Here is a 7735-nt window from a genome sequence, read left to right on the forward strand (position 1 = left end):
AGTGACCCACTCTCACTAGGGAAGAAAAGACACACAATGGTTGGGTGTTGTGTTTTTATCACTGGTACCCTGGTTAAATCAACAATGATATGACACACTGTCCTCTCCTCTCTGAAGCTGCTTCATGTCAACTCTCCTTTCAGGGAGAACCGCTTCCAGAAAGAATGATTCCCCCCAAATAGGAGTGTATGTATGAGAAAGAATTCTTTATCTTTGGCCTTTAGTTATGCAGCCTGTCAGTGAATTCTGCTAAATGGAAAAAAATAGCCACATTTTCAGTTTTGCCCATTTATATGTTTACTAACCAAAGGGCACTAGCTGATGAAATTTATTTGTTTTGTCTACCTGAGCGACATGCGGGGAAAAATACACATCTTATAATTACTGTTTTGAACATCTATGTCTAATATTCAGAAAAATTATGTTAGAAACCAGGTACATTGGGAGTGATTATTTGTACTACAGGGTAGTCTTTACAAAAGATTTCATGAGAGAGTTTCTTTAAATTAAATAGGGGGTTTATAGATGTAAAAAAAAAAAAAAGGCATAAGCATGTCATGAAGTTATATCTCAGTTTAAAGCCCAGTATATAAAACATCTTTGCCACTTTGATAGAAGAAAAACACTAGGTTAGTTGGGTGCTCTGTGCCCTCCCTCCCTGTTGGGTTTTGAGACACTTTTGCATAATCCTTAGAACTAGGAGGAGCACAATGTGAATCAACTCAAAAACAACCTTAAAAGGCAATTTGTCATGTCAAGTAATTGGCTCAAAAAGAAATAATACTGTAATGGAAGGATAAGTGATGAATTATCATTGAATTTCACTTAGCTTTATTTTATGTCATTTTTTATTTTATGTCATTTTGTCTACATATTATGCTACTTATTTGTGCCACTTAAGCCCTTTTGGGGACAGAGCCTTAATTCTTAATTATCTGATAATTATAATATGTAAATCCTGTATGTGTAGTAAATATTTCTTTTTTGATAGCATAACATCGTCTTATATTTAAATACTCTGTTGGAATTCAGTGAACTCTATCACTATCTCAGGATCTTTTGTTTGTTGCAAAGTGTCTTTCTTAAGTAGTAATCCCTTTTGTTTGTTGCAAAGTGTCTTTCTTAAGTAGTAATTTTTAAGTAGTAATTTCTGAATGTAGTTTAGCACAGAGCTATTATTGATACCCTATTCAATGGCAGAACTGGTAACAGAATTGAGCTTTCTAAAATTTTCAGTCCTTCTTGCTAGACTGTTTTTAAGGCCTCTGTGGATTTCTAGAGATAGCAGGTCATGTTTTGTCCTCAAAAATGTAGACAATAAGGACAGTAAAGCCTTGATATTAGCTTAATATTGGGTCCTTCTCTTTTACTCCCATTTTAAAACCTGAGCAAACTGAAAAGAATAAGATTAGCCTTAATTGGAGTGATAATGAAATAATATGTACTTTTATTGCATATGCCATATACATATACAGTTGGAGAGTTTTTTGGTACAAGATTCTTATTAAGAAAATTTCAACATCCTTCTCCTTTCCCACTTGTCACTATATTACTATTATTTCCCCATATCCTCTCCTGGTTCTTCTCCCTTACCTAATTATTCTCTTATTATCCCAAGATTCAGTAAGTGTTACGATAATGAATTCTGAAGGATTTTCTCTGTAGTAAAATTTTTACATAAAGTACACATAGCTAGAAACCATATTCACCGGCTGCAGGTTCAGAAGATGAGATGACCGGTACCTCTAATGAACTGGTAAATTAGAAAACACGATTTAAAGAATTTTAGTGTACATACAACATTTACCCCTGTTTTGCTTTTAGCTTCTGCTTCTTTCTATTTTATGGGGCAAAGATAAGTTTTTCAAATTGTATTAATGGAGAAGATTTTAATGTTTGAGGATGAAAGGGAAAGAGAATTGAAAAGTTCTCGTCTCCTACCTACTGCTATATAAACAACATACGTTGAATACTTGTATTAAAGGGAATGACTTTCAGAAGGATGGAAACTAAAGGAAGCACTTGAACAGCACCATTTCTTGAGTGAGATTCTCTATAAATATGAAAACATGATGTTACTATGAGGTGACCTATGACATATGTTTAATATATGCCATAGTCTTCTTATCTGCATTGAGATGTGCTTGTGCACAGTGCTGTAGGAACTGAGAACAACGGAAATGTAGGGTAAGAAATCTGATTTCTTTTAGTTAAATTTAATAATATATTTAAGATGTAACTAGATTTATGTGCACCTCTGCATTGACTTTTAAGCATATATAATTTTGTCTTGGAAGACAATGAGGAGTTTAAGGGGGAAGAGAGAGAGATTGATGTCATGACTCATTTTTTTTATATCCTTTTCCCTTGGATAAAGTGCTCAATCTCCTCAGACCAAAAATACTTCTATTCAATATAATATTTTTTTTACTGTTCTAAGGGATTATTACCGTGTTTTCAGACTTCAAAAGGATTTTTATTACATTGCTCTTCGTATTTGCAATGAAAATTTTTGACTAGGGGATGGAGAAAGAAATGTCAAATAGACTGGGGGAGTGGGGAGAGGAGTATTCTCCATAGCCAGGACCCTCCCTTGTAAGAATGGTCAGAGTCATATTTTTTAATCAGAAGATAAAGGCAAGGATACTAATATTGCCAATCTGTTCTAGCTTCATTTAAAACATTTTTGCTATTTCCTCACCAGATACAGTCAAGTCAAAATAATTTAGCATTATTTCTTTCAAGTAGGATTTTTAATATTGCAGGGTTATAATTCTGCTAGTGAACGATTCCATCGTTTTCCATCACTAGGCCTATTCTCTAGACAGAATTCTTGTCTTTTTCAGATAGACATCTTGTGTTGAATAAGTAATGAGTGATGCTTGAAATATATAGTACTTTTCCCTTATCTAAATTATATTAACCACTTTTGTTTACTTACTTGATCCTTTCAATTCTGTGTGATGGGTAAGGTAAATATTTTAAATCATAGATTTGAAGCTGAGAGGACAAGGATTTGCTGAAGATTTGTAGATATAGTTAACATGTCAAAGGAAAAATTAGAATACCTTTAAATATTCTTAGATGCGAATATAAGAAACCTCAGCATTGTACATCTCACAGAATAATCTGTACATTCCAAACACGATATGCTTTAATTACTGGCTTCTTTCCCCTCACTCCTACCCCCTTAAAACTACTCTCGTAGGGCCACCTGCATTATGCAGTGGTCTCCAACTGTAAGAGTGTGTGTGGTGATCATTCAGTCAACAAAAGGATTCTTCATACCAAAAGTCCCAGGAGCAAACTGCAGTGCATTCCAGTATGTAGCACACATGCTCACAGTACTAGTCAGCCTAAAGTCTACATTTAGATTTTACTCTGTGTAGGGCATGAATATCCCTATGGAATTAAAATGAGCCATCTTTGAGACACTGCACTTCTGGCAGAGTTATCAAAGGATTCCACCAGCCCTTCCAGCCTCCAAGAGCCCTTCCTCCTAGAAGAGCTGCCCCAAGAGATGCAGTGCCAATTCATCCTGAAGCCCAGCCGCCTGGCTGAGACCCAGCAACTGAGTGGTGAGTTGCTTCTCCTCCTTCACAGAGCCCTTATTTTAGTAAAAGTTTCCATTTCTGAAAACAGAGTTAGTACAAAGGCAAAGACCCAGACTTGCAGCAAGAGAGGTATATTTTCACTTGAATTTCCTAAGTGTTTTGAAAGGAAAGATGGAGATTTTAGAAGATAGCAGGTGTTACTGACTTGTAAATCAGTCGCTAGTAGCAGTATAGTCTGTTCCTTCTTTCTTCGCTATTCTTTCTCCTTTAACCTTCTGCCCATGGCAGTCAGAGGCACAAGGCAGTGCTGCAGGTGCTTCAATGCCTTCTTGATAGTGTAATACATTGCACTATATGTTCTCTATATAGTCACATTTTTAAAAGAAGGCTGTTGGTGGTGGGTGTCAGGAGACTGTGATGCCCTACCTGGATCCTGGTACTGATAAGTATGTGAAGACTAAGATGATTTCCCCAGATATCTCTTCTTAGTCTACTAACTGAATCTGAATTCCATGTTAACATAGCCATCTCTTAGCCAGCCCGTAATAAATGATAAAAGTAATATTCAACATAAAAGGGCCATCATTTACCCTAATGCAAGTTTGAGCTATAAGCCTTCATTCTGAAATAAAATTGTATAAGAAATAGAAGAAAAAGGTTACCAACTAGTGGGAATGAGATACTAAAAAATTGATGCTGAATTTCTGTAGCTGCCTTTGTGAATTTGAACCTACTAGGGGACCCAGTGAATAGTGTCAACTCTTTTATACATGCACCCCCACACACGTGCATCCAACTTTATCCATTATTGAAATCATCATCATCTGGCCAACACCAGCTGTAAAAACTTACCTTATATTTACACTCGTTGTCTTCTCTCCTGCAATGGTTAATTTAGTTGTTGGACTCTAAGGCTGTGTACTCATCATATCTTTGGGCCACTTTGAAAGAGTATTATAGAGATGTCATAGTTTTTCATCTACTAAACTGTGAGCTCAATGAAGACAGAGATTTTAGTCTGTTTTGTTCACCACTGTGTAACCAGCACCTGGAACACTGCCTAATATATGTAAAGAACTCAATAAATATTTTTGAATAAATGAATTTATTAATAAGTCTGTTGTTACTGCTGATTAAAGGTACAAAGGGAACATTGCCACCTTTATAACTAAGACTAGGAGATTAGTATTTTACTCTTCTACCTTTATACCCATGTTTTTCAAAACTATTTCTCTGGATCCCTTGTGAATTTTAAATTAATTTTTGACCAAATAAGCAGGGATCAAGAATCCCAAGAGTTTTACTCAATTTTGCCAATGACGCTAAATCCTGTTTCTCTCTATTGTAAGTTAGGATACTGGTGTTTGCAGCTATACAAACACCATTTATCCCCATTTAAGGGATAAAGTAACTAGAAACCAGTGATGCCCGCCTTGCTGGGCATCAGAATCACCTGTGATTCTGATTACAAGTGAACCAGTTCTGCATTTTTTTAAATACAGAAGATTTTGATGAACACCTGCTCTGGAAACCACTAATTTAGATTAGAGATGAGCAAACTTTTTCTATAAAGGGCCAGATAGTAAAATTTGCAGGCCAAGAGATAAAATCAAGGATATTATTTAGGTACTTCTATAACAAGTTTAGAAAGAGTAAATTTCCATATATTTGCTATTGATGATATTCAATACCTAATAATAATTGAGTACAATTTTCTGTTGTACAAGTCTACTAATGGGAAAAATTGAATTCTTTGGAAGGGATAACATTTTGCTTAACTGGCGTTCAAAGTTAATGTTCCAGTCATCAAAATTGATTGCAAGTGTTCTGATCTGTAATGAGATTTTACGTAGTATATCATTGAAAATATTTTGTCACACAATTAGGTACTGCCAAATACTGATCTTTCTACAAGTATGTGATTTTAATTGAGCATATTTCTCTCCTCGAAGGCATTTGAGAATTTTTCGTTAGGTTCTTCTTTTGATATTTGCCTTTTAATATGTCATTTCATTGCAGATAAATCATTTCCATTGAAGATTAGGTAGAAGCTCCTCAATTGCACAATTAAATGGGTTTTTATATACGGAAATCTTTTTTGCACTTGCATTGGGATCAGTAAATTCTTCTGGAATTATAGTTTGAACTCAGAAAACATACCTGCTACAATTTGTATGAGATTGGAGATCTTGCTTCTTGTTTTAACTTTGACAGCACAAGAAGCATACAGAGCTGCTTAGCATTACTTGCGATCAAATGTTAGTTGTTTTCAAAATAAAACTTTAAAAAACTTCTATGTAAGCCCTGTTTTCCTTTGCCTTTTAGGGTGAATTCATTAAGAAACTTCATAAATTGGCAGCAAAAACTAATTTCCAAAGCCATTCAGTATTCAGTAATAGTGGTGGAGGGCAATTCTTCATAAAACTTTCATTCTCAGCTCTGTGTTCAAATATCACTATAAAACCACCACTGCTGAGCTATTAGGCTTCTATTTCTAACAAAAATTCGCAGAACTGGTAACAGTTAACTCCACAAGGATGAGTGAAGTTCATTGTTGATACTACTGATCCAGTAACACCTGGTAGATTCAAATAATTTCCACGCAGTACCACTGATGAATAATGCAATGAATAACTAACTGTAGGCATTAAACACTTTACCTTTTCACAAGCTTTGTGATTTTATGCTTTTATACAAATTGTACTTTTTTCTGCTTCACACACTTTTACCACCATCACATATAACACATTTTAGCAGATTCCACATCACATTGTACTGTTATTGTTTTGACAACACCTTGAAAATACTCTTACCTGTGGTTGTTCCACACAGACTACTGAAGGCTAATTCTTCGGTCACTTAAAACAAAGCATCGACTTCCAGAACAACCAACCAAACAATATTGGTAACATTTGTTGACTAATCAAGAACCAAAGAAAGTCACTAGAGATGATTTGCTTTGGTTTTTAATCTACTATTAGTCTTAATTCTAATGTCCTCAACTGTTCAAGCAGCTGTTCTCACCAAAAGGCTGACAGTCTTAAGTCTAGTATTTCTGTACAAATTTCTTCATGTATGCAAGCACACAAGATTTAATCAACTCAGCATTGGTGAATGACTTTCTTCAGATGGCTAACAAATGAGCCCCTCAGAAGCTTACATGTGTCTAAGGCCATGCCACCATGAACAAGCCCGATCCCGTCTGATCTCCGAAGGTAAGTAGAGTCTGGCCTGGTTAGTACTTGGATGGGAGACCACCTAGAAAGACCAGGTGCTGTAGGCGTAATAAATAAAAAATAAGGGATTGTAAACTGACAAGGTCCTTGCAATTTGTAAGGTCAACCAAGGGTTGCCTCACCTAAAATAAAAAAAACATGTTTTTATAGCCTCGTTTTCATTTTTCATTTTTGCGAAGAAATTCTGCAGTGCTGAGATATTTTATTTTGAATATTCTAAATTTTCCTGATCATTGCTTTCCTTTGAGTTAGGAATATAGTGATGAGTGCTTAGTCTGGCAAGATGACACATATTATATTCTTTTATCACAGCTCTTATGTCATTTCACAATTAGCGAAAGTCTTTGCCATTTAATTCAATAACAATGGCATCCACACTTTACTGTGCCTTGAAAGCTCAACACTAGAAGTCCACTTTTATCTTCTTTTCTTATTTAGACACAATGCATAATGAAAATATTAAATGTTGCAGTATCATGTGTCATGTGGCACTCAAAGCACTGCAGTTGATCGCATGGAGCAGCAATGCACAGCAATGAGCACTGCTTGTCATCTCTATCAAATCTACTCAGTGCTACCATTGCATGTGAAGCAGAAGCAGCCACGGACAATACATAAACAAATGAAGGTGGTGGTGATATGATAAAGCTATTATGGACAGTAAAATTTGAATTTCTTGTAATTGTTATTTGTAACTAAATATTATTATTCTTTTGATTTTTTTCCAACCTTTTGAAACTGGTAAAAACCTTTCTTAGCTCACATGCTATCCAAAGAAAGATAGCAGGCCAAATTTGGCCTACAAAGCATAGTTTGCTGCCCTCTGATTTACATGATAGAAATGCACATTTAATCAAAAACATTTAGCTAAGGTCTCAGTTTAATACCAAACTTTATACTATCACTTCACTCAAGTAACAGAACCATCTCATTTGACATGTTACA

The 7735-nt window shown here is 35.3% G+C and overlaps 1 pseudogene; it reads left to right on the plus strand.

The window, feature by feature from the left end:
- Nucleotides 1–6718: 6718 nt before the first annotated feature.
- LOC111743301 lies at nt 6719–6837 on the plus strand (annotated as a pseudogene).
- Nucleotides 6838–7735: the final 898 nt, after the last annotated feature.

Source organism: Pteropus vampyrus, unplaced genomic scaffold (genome assembly GCF_000151845.1).
Source record: "Pteropus vampyrus isolate Shadow unplaced genomic scaffold, Pvam_2.0 Scaffold110, whole genome shotgun sequence".
Lineage (NCBI taxonomy): Eukaryota > Metazoa > Chordata > Mammalia > Chiroptera > Pteropodidae > Pteropus > Pteropus vampyrus.